Source organism: Ictidomys tridecemlineatus, chromosome 12 (genome assembly GCF_052094955.1).
Source record: "Ictidomys tridecemlineatus isolate mIctTri1 chromosome 12, mIctTri1.hap1, whole genome shotgun sequence".
NCBI lineage: Eukaryota > Metazoa > Chordata > Mammalia > Rodentia > Sciuridae > Ictidomys > Ictidomys tridecemlineatus.
The window spans coordinates 119,614,551-119,626,577 of NC_135488.1; the positions used below are offsets into that span (position 1 = coordinate 119,614,551).

At 59.7% G+C, this 12,027-nt stretch overlaps 1 protein-coding gene across 2 annotated transcripts in view; it reads left to right on the plus strand.

Annotated features, from left to right (window-relative positions):
- Pxdn (peroxidasin) overlaps nucleotides 1-12,027 on the plus strand; it is an 81,245-nt gene that overhangs the window by 29,562 nt on the left and 39,656 nt on the right. The window lies entirely within an intron of this gene.

The window sequence follows — 12,027 nt, forward strand, 5'->3', positions numbered from 1 at the left end:
GGGGAGATCCTGTGGTTAAATCAAGAGCATTGGTTGCATCTAGGCTTAGAGCAAGATACGATTGGCTGCTGGAAAAGCCTGCGTGGTTGTTCTGCCTTGTGTACTGAAAGGACCTGATAAGTCAGGGTGGAGACTGAGGGCGGCTTTTCTCTGGTGGACCCCTGGGTCTGCCCTGGGACTTCACTTCTAGCCCAGCAGCGCAAGTCTCCTGCTGGGTGGTGCCTGTGTGCTCCGTGTTCCTTGTGGTGTTGCAGGCAGGCTGAGGGGAACACAGGAGAGTGGCACTGAGCCTGGGCAGATCACCACTTCCTGGGGAAGCAGTGGACGCTCGTGGTTTTGTGGGCGAGTGCCTCATCCTTCAGGCTACGTGCTGCAGACGCGGCTCTGGGGATGGCCCTGGCGAAGACGGCTTGCGTGCTCTACATGCCCATCAGGGACACTCAGGGAGGCTTGGGCCCAGCAGACTGCCAGCCTCTCAGGTGGCACAGTCTTGACCTGCTGCACTGTCTGACCCTACTTGGAGGGCACTGTGCTGGATGCTGTGTTTTAAGATGGAGAGACTGAGGTCCGCACATCAGGCGAGCCTGGGCCCAGGTCTGTCTGCACTGCCAAGAGGTCTGGGAAGAATAGCAGTCTTTGTCTCAGTGTCTGCTTGAGCTACGGCTCTGTCTCTCCCCTGGTCTGGCCTCTCCCTGGACATCTGATGGTCACTTTATTGCACTGATACCAGGCCTATCCTCCCAGGCTCCTGCCTTCCTGAGCACCACCGCTGGCCCCCAGCCAGGACCCAGGAGCCCTGTGACTCTTGCGTCATGGTTCCCTGAGCCCCTCCCTGTGCCTCCTGTCTGGCTCACATGCTGCCTGACCTCCTCTGCAGCCCCCTCTGGGCTGGTGTAGGTGTCTCCTCCCACCTGAACCGGCCAGTTGTGATAAGTGCTTTTTCTCCAGAGTCCTGCTTCGACGCCCTTCCTGTTGGATACCAGAGTCATGTCCAGTGCCCTCTTCTGCTCACAGCCCGAGCTCTGGGACCTGGGGTGCATCGCTGTCCTGGGAGCTAGGAGCCCTGGGCCAGCCTCAGCCTGTCCTGGGTCCTGCAAGTGAGGACGAGCATTTGTAGAGTGACTGACATGAGCCAGCACATAGGCAAATGCAGCTATTAGCTGACCTCTGACCCCGCTGTGCCCCTTCTAGGCACCTGTCCATAGACATCAGCAAGAATTGGGAAAGGCAGGCACAGAAGGCTCAGCGCTGCCATGCTGTTGATGGCAGTGCCAGGGAGGGACTGGCTGGGGAGCTGTAGTGAGGGCACGCGGTGGTGGCTGGGCAGCCTGAGGAAGGACGGCCACTGTGCTGTCTGCATCAGCCAGCTCGGGCTGCTGTGACCAGACACCACAGAGGGACGTGGACAGCTACTCCAGAGGCTGGAAGTGGAGAGCAGGTGACTGCCGGCTCTCTGGTGATTCTCCTGATCCCCTGTGGGCCTCTCTGGACCTCTAAAGCTGGTGCCCTTCCAAGGCCTCACCTCCTGACACCGTGCTCCTGGGCCAGGGCTTCAGCATGCACCTTGGATGACACAAACCTTCAGGGCTGTGGAGCGAGGTGTAGAATAAATTGAGTAAGAGAGCCCAGTGAAGCGGGCTGTGTGGCACGGGGCCTGCTGCAAGGAGGGGGAGATGCTAGATGTGCCTGTCGACATCTCCTCTGCTGCAGGTGAGGAGGAGCTCCGAGGCAGGCCGGGCAGCGGAGCCTCACCTGTGCGTTGGTCAGGACGACTAGGCTGGCTGGGGCTGCTGTTGTCCTGTGTTCCAGCCTTGGCAGGTGTGGTGGCCTCCTGCAGAGGCACCTCCCTCCACCCTGCCCTGGCTGTGCTGGGTCCCCACCAAATCCCCCGGCTCCACCTGGCCCACCGCTGCCTGCACCGCCTCCCCTGCAAACCAGCCTCCTCTGCTGGGGGTCTTCCCCACCCACCGGCCATAGCTGGACTCATTCTCTTGGGCACCTTACCCCAGCAAGCATGGTGACCCCTGGGGCAGGCCTGCCCTCCCAGGAGGACCGCCACGTGGTCCCACGCTCCTCCTCTCAAGTCCGTCCTGTGGGTCGGGGCACTCTGGGAGGGGCTCTGAGCTATGGGAGCAGGACAATGCAGAGATAGGACGAGGGGGGTGGCTAGTGTGTGACCACAGCCCTGCCTCAGAAGTCCCAGGCAGGACAAGGGCAGGTCCAAAGCAAACATTAGCTCCGGGTTTACTCTGCACCAGGATGGGGCGAGAACTGGAGCAGCCATCATCCGCTGACTGCCAGGGCTGGGCGGGCCCCTCAGTCCAGGACAAAGCTCATTGTGTGGCTGCTGTGAGACTCTGCTGAGGGTCACTGGGTTTCCTTTCCACCCCGGCTCTGTGGGAGCCTCATTCTTAGGGGTTGTCTCCAGTGCTTGCCAGGAGCGGTCAGTCTGGATGCTGGCCCCTTGTTCCTTCTGTGCAGCCTCTGACTCCCAGGAGGCTTCCTGCAGAGCACTGCCCTGGGCGCTCAGGTGTGGACTTCCTGTGCTGGTCCCGGCTCTGCAGGACAGAGGTCTTCTCCTTTCACCCCCAGGCCCTTCTCCACTTCATGGCTTGCGGAGACACTCTGCGGGACTCTCCCCTGTCCGTTCTGGAAGACCCAGCAACATTGTGCTTCCAGAACCTGGAGCAAAAGTCTGAGGGGGCTGGGTTGTGTGGGCTTATTATTTTATTAAGTCAGACGTATCTGCAATCATAGTAAGAAACTGCTTTTTGATGACTTATATTGACAATTTGGTTGTAAAAGGTTCTAAGGAGCCTGGGGTTGATTACAGGTGCTTGGTGCTCTGGGTTGTCTTTTGATGGGCAGAAAAATTAACAGAGACTTGGCACCCCCACCCCCGGGGCTCTGAGACCAGAAGCACTCCTCCGTGGCCTGTGGAGGCCCTCGCTGTTGGAGGTCCACACAGCATCGCCTCCTTGCTCTCTGGAGGTCCCGGAGGACTGGACGTCTGTTTGAACAAGAGGCTGCAGGGGAATGGGCACAGGGAACGCCCACCCTCTCCACAGGCCTCTGTTCCCTGTTAGACCACTCCAAACCATGGACTAACCCCGAGTTCACGAATAGAGTGGAGTTCAGAGATGCTGGGAGGGACTCTCAGGCTGTCACTGGGTTTGATGGATGGTGAGCACCAGGAGCCTCAGGGCTGGCTGAGCAGCACCACCCATGTACTGGGGACCATGGCTACAGGCAGAGATGACCCTGCCCTGCCCAAGTGCCTAGAATGCTGCAGCCCACTTTAACAGGGAGCCCTCAGAGACAGCTGGGCACAGGGGGTACTGCAAGCACAGGGTGCAGTCTGCAGGGACGTCTCCGTAGCTTAGGGATAGTCTGATTAGGAGCCCTCATGTACAGACCCACAGCTGTCAGAGCGGAGGCTCTATGCTGGGTCATGGGAGCTGCAGCCTGCACCCAGGTTCACGGGAGGCTGCACTCTACACCCAGGTCACCAGGAGCTGCACTCTGTGCCCAAGGTCATGGTGGAGCTGCACATCCAAGGTCATGGGAGCTGCAACCAGCACCCAGGTTATGGAGAGCTGCACCCTGCACCCAGGTCATGATGGAGCTGCACCCTCATCCAAGGTCATGAGGGAGCTTGGCAGTTAGAGAAATGCAAATCAAAAGTGCCCTGAGATTCCATCCAAGGTCACCGCACCCTCCAGGCAAGGTCATGGGGAGCTGCACCCAGCACCCAGGTCCCAGGGACCTGCATGTGGCTGGTCTTCCATGTTCCCTCCACCTACCCGCCGCGTTCCTGGGGGGAGTGTTCTTGAGGGCAGATGTGGCTGGGTGTGGGGGAGGATATCCTGGTCCTCCAGCAGGTGGAGGCTTGGGCACTGGGCCAAAGTGGACTCTGGTCCTGCTCCCTCTCTCTGGCATGTCCCTGCCGTCTCCCCTGAACCTTAGCCAGCTTCATCCGATGCTTTCTTATCCCTGTGTGTGTTGTCCCGCTAAACCTGCAGAACATGTGGTTGAGTAACGTGTGGTCTGCCTTTCCAGAGGCGATGGCTGGTTTCCGAGAAATGCCCGAGGCCCAGCCATGACCACTGCTGGGCCAGCCTTGGTCTCCCCTTCTCTCCTGGACCACATCCCGCTCATCCCTGCCCCAGGCTGTTCCCACAGCCTGGAGGAAGCCATCTGCCGTGAGAGGGAGTGGAGAGGGGTGGACGGGGCTGTAAAGAGGAGGAGAGCAGCAGGGAGGAGCCGCCTCAGGGCCCCACTGCCTCTGCCCGGAAGCCCGAAGGGACACCTTCATCCTGCCCAGGCCTGATGGTCATTCTGCCCCCAAGTAGGCGCCTGTCCAGGATCCCTGCCCCTGAAGGGACAGCAGACCCTCCTCATGTGCTGGACATCACTGACTGACGTAATTGCCCTGGGGGGTCTTGGTGTGTTCCAGCTGCTATCACAGGACACCACACAGTGGGTGGCTTACAGGCCACAGAGGTTCGTTTCCCACCGCTCTGGGGCCTGGAAGCCCAAGGTCACGGTGGGGTCTGCTCCGCAGCCCACAGATGGGCCTCCTCTATCCTCACAGGAAGGAGAGCAGGGGCAGTCAGGGGCCTCTTTTATGAGGACCCTGATCTCACCCAGAGGAAGGAGCTCCTCGGACCTCATCACCTCCCAGGGCCCCACCTGGGGGATCGGGTGCCAACATGTGAATCTGGGGAGAGGCCCACGTTTGGCTCCCAGCGGTGGGGGTCAGGGAGCTGTAAGAGCGTCTGGGGTGGGCGCTGCACCCACACCTGGAGCAGAAGGCTGACTGTGCTCCCCGCGGGGTAGCTGGTGTTGGGGCCAGCGGGCACAGCCCCGAGGTGCAGTACTCTACAAGTGCTTAGGGTGAGAACCCTGACCTGAACCCAGGGCTGGCCTGAGTGTGGTGGTGCCCCCTGTAGTCCCAGCTGCGTGGGAGGAGTTGAGACCGACTGGACAACATAGCAAGACCGTGTCCCCTAAGTAACTAAGAGTGGGCGAAAGACTTTTAAACCCTCTCTGGCCGAGACGGAGCCACCTGGTCCCGTGCTTCCTTGCCTGTGGTAGATGTTGGCCTTTGTCAGCTCCCCTGTTGGGACCTGGCTAGGTGCCTTTGGAGCTTTGGAACCGGAGCCCTGAAGCCATCCCGGCAGGTGGCCTGCGCGGGCTTTTGGTGACCCATGGGCAGTTTGCAGTCCACGTTCACCCACTCTGTGGCCAGGAGGTCGTGTGAATCACAGCACGAGTGTGAGCTCCTCAGCTTTGTCCTGAGCCACGAGAGTCCTGAGAGATGCTGGCGGGCAGGAGGTGTGCGCTCCACGCAAAAGGGACGTGCGCTGACACGCCCGAGGCGGGTCACTGGAAAGACGGAGGGACCTCGCTGGCCCGAGCACTGGCGCCAGACTGAGGGGCCTCCGTGGCCTCGTGGTGGAGACTTTTAGGAGCCGTAGCTGCCGCCATTGAAGGGGCTTAAACCCAAGAGCACTGTCGGCGTCCCAGGAGACGGGAAGGCTCCTGGCCGGGGTGGAGGAGGTGGGGATCAGGAGCTGTCCTGCTGGAGGTGAAGGGGGCACCGCACATGGGCTGCCCACCCTCATGGCCGGACCCGGGAGCTGCTGCTGGCCACGCTGGAGAAGAACAGGATCTGGGGGAGGCCCTGCGTCTCGGGGCCCTGCGGCGTGAGGTCCCTCTGGGCTGGGGTGGCCGTGCCCTGTGCTTGACAGGGCAGGAGCCTCTTCTTCCCTGTTTTGGTCCTGGGGATGTGGCTCAGGCGGCAGCACGCTCGCCTGGCATGTGCGGGGCGCTGGGGTTGATCCTCAGCACCACATAAAATAAAAAATGAAGATGTTGTGTCCACCGAAAACTGAAAGATAAATATTAAAAAACTCTCTCTTCTCTCTCTCTTAAAAAAAAAAGTGTTCTGTTTTAAAGCAGCCACTGTGCTGTGGAGTTGCATGGGAAGTGCATTTTCAGGTTTTGAGGTAAAATGCTGGATACCTAAAAACAACTAGACTGGGAGGTTGAGGACCTCCATAGCAGATGTGGTCAGGCAAGACCCCTGTCCAGCGTCCCCTCCTCCCAGTCCTCAGGGCGGAGAGAGCTGGGATGAGGCACAGCTTCCCCGAGCGGGACCCCTGCTCTGCATCTGGCAGGACTGCCTGTCCCAAAGAAGAAAGCTGTTGTGGTTTGAGTCCGGGGAGACTCTTCCCTGGATCAACAAAGCACACAGTGAAATGGAAGACTACTCCAGGCCCTGAAAGATGTTCCCATGTCACTCTCCCGGCAGTGGGCAAGGTGAATCCCAGCCCCCGCTCTGCTCCAACCTGGAGGCACCCTCCAGGGGACACAGCCACCTACCTGGGCTGTGCTGCTCCTGTTGTGACCTCCTGTGCGTGGAGCAGCAGAGTTAGTTTCATCCTAAAGCAAACATGGAAAAGAACAGTCTTCATGAGAGAAAGGTGCAAGACCCTCAGACATGCCCGACCCACTCGGGGCCTCGAGTCGGTTCCATCCTGAGGGAGATGGGCTGTCGGGGAAGCCTCGGCGTGGTTTCCCTCAGCGTGTGTGCAGGTTCCGTTAGACGGTCCTCCTGGGCAGGCTGCCCGCTCTCAGTGTGGGCAGCGGTGTGCTTCCCTCTGCCCAGATGGCATGTGGACGTGGTTCACAGAGCTGCTTGGTGTGGCTCGGGGCCTCAGCGCGGGCCACCCTCCTCAGGCGCGCCCATCCCTCCGTGGTGTCCCTTCTCCCGCACTTCAGCTTTGCCTCTGGGCAGGATAGGACCTCCACGGGCCTCCCCTGGCAGCGCACTTGTTGATTCACGCCTGCTGTCCCACGACCCTCAGCCTCTGGCTCCGACCTGGGTGTCTGCTGGACAGCCTCTGGCCTCTCAGAGCTTGATGTTTGCCCGGCCGGCTTCCACACCCTCCTTCTAACTGGGAGACCCTCCCTCTCCCTGCAGGGCTCAGACCTGCTGGGAGACAAAGCCAGGCACCCTGGAGTGCTCTCCTGGCCCCTCTGCCCCAGGGGCACGGCAGCAGCGCTGCCTGCTTTCTGCCTGTTTGGTCAGCAGCTGTTGCAGTGCACAGTGACCCGCTACAGGGCTGTCCAGGTAGCCTCTGTGCTGTTGAGTCCCGTGCCACAGAGGACTGCGGCCAAGCCGTCTTGTGAGACACCAAGACAGATCTGCCTGCACATGCCACGTGGGAACTGTGACCTTGGCACCGTCAGCTCCTGTGAGTTAGGCCAGCGCACAGTGAGGCCCCCTAGGTCGGTTTTCCAGCCTCTGCCACAGCTGCCCTGCTCCTGGGGAGGCCGGACAGGGAGTGTGATGGGAGCTGCGCTCAGCACTGCCACCGGGCGGTCCTCTGGGGGCCGAGGTGGCGTTCCCGTTTTGTGCCGTGAGAGGGGTGTGCACCTGCTGCCCCTCCTGCTTCTGAAGCCTCTTGCTGAAGCACAAAGCTGGGGCTGCCATGCTCTTTGCCAGAGGCTCTTCACGAGGAAGAGCACCAAACGCGTGGATTCTGCAGTTCACGTCAAAGTGACTCTGGGGCGCCGGGATCGGGCCCAGGACACCCCACCACTGAGCTGTCTCTCCTGCAGTCCTGCTTTCTTGAGACAGTGTCTTGCTAAGTTGTTGATGTTGGCCTCAAACTTGTGATCGCCTGCCTCAGCCTCCCTAGCAGCTGGGACTACAGGTGTGCTCCAAAATGACTTGTTCCCTTTCTCTCTTTTTGGTGAAACTGGGGGTGAAGTCGTGCGTGCTAGACACCAAAATGACTTCCAGTGATTTGTTCCAAATGTGATAAGAGATCTTTTGTAACATGGGAAGATGTCCAAAAAATACTGTTTAAAAAGTCCAGAAAACCCAGATGATAAGAAGAAGATGGTAACATGCCGACAGCACCGCGGCTTTGCCTTTGAGACGGCTGTTTGTGGAGAGCTCTGCATGTGGCGTCTGAACCCTGTTGGCGGGCAGCTTGCTCTCCATTCACAGTGAGCTTCCTCTTCATGTCTTGAAAGTCACGTTTGTGCATTAAGTTCTCTGTCTACAACTGAAATACTTTTGGTTCTCAAACCAAACAGGATATACTTGTAATTTTGAGTTTGCTGGCAGGCCATTAATTTTTTTGTTTGTTTAAAAATAAATTTAAAAGTATTTCACTTTTGTGAATGGGGAAATTTGAGATTATTTATTTTAGAAATCAGTATTGAAGATTGTAGCCAGGTGAGCTTTACAATGCGGTCTTTAAAGACCATCTCTTGTCTTCACAGTAGCCTTTCTGTGGTTAAATGGAGCTTTGCCAGCGTCCTGCTCCGTCTCGACTGTGAAAGGGAATTCCAAGGCACAAGTCCCTGGGCCGACTGAGTGAAACATGGCCGAGTCCCCTTTTAGTTCTGGACTTTGGTCACCCTGTGGTTCTGAGATGAAGCGCGATCCTGATGTTGGATATAAACCTGTCCTTCAGTGCTTCCTCCTGAACCCGACAGGTCTGGACAGCTGTGTGGGGGGTAGGTTGTGGTCCATCAAGGTTTTGGAATCATAGAGACCTTCAAACCAAAGAAAGCCGCGCCGAAGCTCCCGGCCTGGGAAACCGATGAGAGACTCAGGTCAGCCCAGCGGTCACTGAGACTTGGAAGAGTGGCCCTTCCTTCTTCCTGCTCATTCTTCACGCTGGAGAGGCTCCCTGAGGGCAGAAGGAGCAGCGGTGGACTTGGGGGCTCCATGGTGCTGGGGCTGACGTGGACTCCCGGGCAGTGCCTGGCTCTGCTGGCTCCAAGCCGAGGGCTGCGGGAGGCGCTTCCTGACTGCGCTCTTTCTGGCTGTGTAAAGGGCTTCGTCTTGCCTGTCCCTTCGTTCCTCCTTCCTGTGGCCCTCCACTGGGGCTGTGCCCCCACAAGCCCTGTCCCGTTTTGCCAGGGTGTTACCTTGGGGACACAGAGAGAAGGTTCCCAGGAGCTGTGGGTCCTGTGGGTGCAGGCCGTGCCGAATTCCTGATGCCCTGGGGCTGTGGGCCTGTCAGGAGGAGCCGCCAGGCAGGGCTTCATGGGGACACTCTGGGGAGGGTGTGTCCCCGAGCGCCTGTCTGGCAGACCTGCGTTTCAGAAAGACAGACACCACTAGGTCCAGTGCAGTCAAAGGGAACTTGCGGGGCTTAGTCCTGCCCTGAGCAGGAGCTTCCCAGATGCCGTTTCTGGAGTTTGCTCTTCATGTTCTTTTTAGGAGATCACTCCATTATGGCTTTCCAGGAACTTTCTGGAATCCACTCCCACTTCCTCTTCTTGCCACCCCCAGGAAGCTCCAGACATTGGTTGGTTGCCAGGACATGTGACTCTGCAGGGTGTGAGGGCAGTGACCAGGCGGCCAGGGCATTAGAGGCAGGTGCCCACCGTGGCGCCCCAGCCCCCGCCCTCAGCCCCGGGGAGGGGGAGAGGGAGGAGGCAGGGCAGAGCTGGGATTCCAGGAGGCCAGTGAGGTGCTCCCCAACTCTGAAGTTCAGGGCAGCGTGCGTTCAGTGGGAACACTTTGTTATGATCTTAAAAATGGTGTTCTGCTGTCAGCTGACCTGTGCCTGTGCGTGTGAGGAAGGGGCCAAGGGCCCTGCACATTCTCGAGTTCGGGGGGAGGCCCTGGCTATGGGAGTTGATTTTGTTTATACTTGACCTACGTCCAGTGCCCGTGAGGAGCGGGCTGAGGACAGGACGCGGACTGGACGGGGTGCGGGGAAGACAGGTGCTGCCACTGGGGTGAGGACGCCCGTGTGCACGGCCTGCATCTGCCACGCGCACGCGCACAGCAGAAGGACATGTGCCTGGACTCTGCTCCCAGCCTCCCTGAAGGCCGGAGTGGAGCTCAGGACACACTGCTGCTCTGCCCTGCAGTCCCCGCCGCCTGCCAAGGGCCACGGCCCAGAACACACTTTTCTGACCAGCCCGGGTGAAGCTGCTGCTGCTGTGGGCCTGCCTGGACCCCTGGGGGCATGGCTGCTCAGCCCGAGCCCCTCCGACCTCACTCTGCAAGTCCCCCGTGCAGAAGTGCAGCCCTGCAGTCCACAGGGCCTGGAACTCGGGCTCACGGGAAGGGACATCGACTTCCCCCCGCTTGTCTCTGGTTGGAGCACAGGGCCTCTTCCTTCTGCCTTTTTCCTTGCTCTGGAGGATCACGGTCTCCATGTGGTCCCTAGTCCCCAAGTGATGTGTCAACACCTACGCTGCCTGGCCAGCCAGCTGGGCCCACACACTCCAGGGCACCACAGTGGCCGCCACAGCTCCTCTCAGGTCCACTGTCCAGGTGTGGGCCAGTGGAGGGGTCAGGGTGGACAGCCAGCACTCTCTTGGGCTGGCTTCTGACGTCCTGCGCTGCAGTGTGCTCCATTTCTGTGGGCTCCCTTTCTCTGCTGAGATCCCCTGTGCTGCGAGGGACCCTGACCCCAGTCTTCCTAACCCCGTCTGTCAGGCTGGTCATGTGGGGAGTGGTCTGCTGTGCCCAGTTGTGAGGTAGCCTCTCCGTAGAGGCCAGCTCTGTCCAGCAGAAACTGTGTGCTATGGCGTTTGTCCATGCAAGTTGGCCATGGGGTGGGTGTCCAGGACACCTTCCTACCCGATCAAAGGCAGCAGAACTCTCTGACTGTGGGGCCAGAGAGCGCCCCCTGCCAGTGTGAGCGTGTGCCCACGCCCGGGCTGAGGAACTCTTCCCTTACAGTCGGCTCAGTGGACCGAGGAGCGGGCGCTCCTGGAGGTCCTGCTGGGACGCCAGCTCCTCTTGTCCCTTTCTCCTTCACACCTCCCCAGGTGGACTGTTGGGGGTCTGGCTTCCAGGGATAGCGAAAGCCCCCCTTGTTTAGAAGCAGAGGTGGCAGTGCCAGGGGCGAGTGTGGGTCAGGCAGCGCCAGGCGGGGGCTGCGGCTGAGGTTGCCTGTGGGCAGGAACTGGCCTCTGCCTTCCTATCCCTGGAGCAGAAGCTATTGCGTGCTCGGCCCCGAGAGAGGGACAGTGCTGGGCCGGACGTGCCGCTTGCTGCTGCTCTGCTCACGGTGAATCGTGATGACATCAGTGTTCGAGAGACGTCTTACCGAACCGCAGACAAGAACTGGCTCTGCCGGCCACTGGCAGTTATTAAACTGTCCCTGAGAGGACCTCAAGCCTTTCAGGAGGCAGGAAGTGTCCTGCGGGAAGCACCATATGCAGTGTCCACCAGGTCACCCAGCACCCAGTGTTTTTATAGGGTGATGTGGCCACCCCACAATCGGGTGGCTCAACCAGAAAGTGCAGCCTCACAGCGCTGGGGCTGGAATCCAAACTCGAGAGCCTCCGTGGCCTCTCCCAGGCTGCTAGTGACCACCTGTGTTCCGACTGTGCCCTGCCTTCCTCGCTCGGTGGTCTCCCTGTGCCAGGTCCCCAGATGAGAGGGTTAGAGGGGCCCCCTCTGAGGATGCACCTCTGAGGAGACCTGACGTGCCAGGTCAACAACACGAATTCGGGGTGACACAGTCCCCCACGACCACCCCTGTGGCGTACGTCCCATGTTGATGGTTTTGGTCAGGCTGGTCCAGGCCCTGAGCCAGACAACACAGTGGGTCTTTACCCACCGCCGCAGCAGGCCTGGGACCTGGGCTGTGCCCCGTGCTCCGCTCTTGCCTGGACAGAGCCTCGAGGGCACCCTGCCGTGTCAGCTTCTCAGGGTTCAAAGCCTTGCTGCTGCCAGCCAGCCTGAGCTCCATTCTGTCCCACTCTCCGTCTCAGGCGGGCTGTTTGGATCCTCGCCCCACTCCGGAAAACACAAACAGCACTTTGAACAGGGCACGTTTACTTAAAGTGCCCACCTGGAAACCCACAGAGAAACCCGCCGGTGGGACAGCCTCTCTTTGTAGATGGACCTACTGGGCTGGCCTTGCGCTTGGGCGTGAGCAGCGGGACTCCATAGGCAGTGAGCTGGTGAGTGGCCAAGCCCCAGCCACGGAAATGCTGGGGCCTCTCAGGGCTACCCAGTGACCAGTGGGC